This window comes from Apodemus sylvaticus, chromosome X, assembly GCF_947179515.1.
Source record: "Apodemus sylvaticus chromosome X, mApoSyl1.1, whole genome shotgun sequence".
Taxonomy (NCBI): domain Eukaryota; kingdom Metazoa; phylum Chordata; class Mammalia; order Rodentia; family Muridae; genus Apodemus; species Apodemus sylvaticus.
The window spans coordinates 2,254,815-2,256,957 of NC_067495.1; the positions used below are offsets into that span (position 1 = coordinate 2,254,815).

A 2,143-nucleotide genomic window follows, 5' to 3' on the forward strand; every position below is an offset into this window, starting at 1 on the left:
TAGCACTCAGGAGACAGAGGCCAGCCTTGCTCTACAGAGTGAGTTCCAGGACATACAGAACTACACAGATAAACCATGTTCCTAAAAACCAAAACCAAACCAAAACATGGCAGAGGTGATTGGAGAAAAAAAAAAGGTACCCAAAGTACCAGAAAAAGCATATTTCGGTTCTGATAGCATACACAACAAAAGAAAAAGGGGATAGTTACAATTTTTTGAGTAGGAAAGGTGGACAGCTCCAGCTTAATCGTGTAGCAGGACAACTGGTAGGGACTGTTCTAATGGGTAGGCATTCTTGGAAGGAAAGGAACATTATCTCATTAAAGGACTGTGTATTCTTGCTATCTTTTAAGAACAGCTTACGAGAATGGTCCCATACCTAGTTCGTTGACCCTGCCCAACTGAAGTGTTAAATCTTCACCTATATTAGCAATTTCATACTCTTCACTGGGCCTCATTGTATTACTTTTCTATAGCTTTCTGGAGGCACAGTGATAAAAGCTATTGTTGTGGTCACTTTTACTGAGGAGACACAAATGGATGTCCAATCAACCCAGATGGGTACCCACAAGAGACCAAAGAATGATTTCATTTAATTCCAACCTGATGAGACCATCTAGTTTATTAGGTGGACAAAGTACTGGTGAGGAATTAGTTATAGGAACATGGTGACACCCAAACACTTGCATCACCACAAAGTCCCATTCCACCATGGATGATGACCTTTTAGAAACTCACCATGGAGTCCTGCTCTTAATCAACTTTTTACTTCTACATAAACTCTAGTATTTCTCAAGATCACTCACAGCCAACAGCAGGGACTGATAGCTGAAATAACATACAAGGATCTCTGACTCTTTAAGGAGTATCAACAGCTCCATTACTATTACCATTACCATAGAACTGGCTACCACTATATTTTTCTGCTGTGGTGGCCATGGCTATAGGGCAGCATTCAACTTGGCATCTTGTTATAAATGGAGGAAAAAGCACCATGCAATAGCCACTCAAGCATCACTTTTTTACTTGTTGCTATTAGTTATTTAACAGTAACTTTTATCCTTGCCTTAGAATTAAAAGAAAAAACAGAGGATGCAATAGATTAAATATATAAACACAGTGAATGGCTTCCTTTCTTGCCCCCTGGCCATCTTGTCAGTGATCTTAGTTGGGGGTTGTCCCTCACCCAAGGCAGGAAGATGCTGGCTGCAAAGAGGATGAAAAAGTCTCTGGAGTCAATCAAGTCTGGACTCCAGCTTGATATGAAAAGTAGAAAGTACATGTGGGGGGTAAAAAGACTCTGAAGGTGATCAGACAAGGCAAAGTGTAGTTGGTTATTTTTGCCAACAGTTGCTCAGATTTGAGAAAATCTGAAATAGAATACTATGCCATGTTGGCTAAAATCGGTGTTCATCACTACAGTGGCAATAATATTGAACTGGGCACAGTGTGTGGAAAATACTACAGAGTATGCACACTGTCTATCATTGACCCTGGTGATTCTGATATTATCAGAAGCACTCCAGAATAGACTGGTGAGAAGTAAACAAGAAAGCTTTCCTTCAATTAAACTTTGTCAGAGCTCCTTTTGAAAAAATACAGTGAATGCATAATTAAAACCAATTATGACTTTTCACTATTGAGTTGTAACTCACAGAAGAGAACACAGTGAAGATTCTAGAGACTTAGAGAGTAGATAAGAACTCCTACAAAGTTTTTCCTAGATTCAAGTGTTCAATACCATATTCTTCTTTTCTATTGTTTTTATAGCAGACTGATTTAAACAACCATTTGTATATCATTTGCACAGAGCAGCAGCCACACGTAACTTTTGCTAAAATATGTTCTCTGCTATGAAGATTGTTAAGGATTGCTTTTGACCATCTACATGAGGAACTAGTGATTTCAGTCTAGGAATGTAGAAAGCTTTTAGAATGTCATTTTCAATGGAATTCTTATACACTTTCAGTGGGTATGAAAATTACTGTAGCCTTAAAATACTAAAAGTAGAACTATTATATAATCTACCCATACCACTTCTGGTTACCTCCCCAGGGATATATACTCAAAATAATCAAGGTTATTTTACTATAGAGATCCCTGTGCAATCTATCTCAGCACTAGTCACAATAGTCAAGATATA

General features: G+C 38.2%; 1 pseudogene; it reads left to right on the plus strand.

The window, feature by feature from the left end:
* Positions 1-1,199: 1,199 nt before the first annotated feature.
* LOC127675674 (60S ribosomal protein L30-like) lies at positions 1,200-1,546 on the plus strand (annotated as a pseudogene).
* Positions 1,547-2,143: the final 597 nt, after the last annotated feature.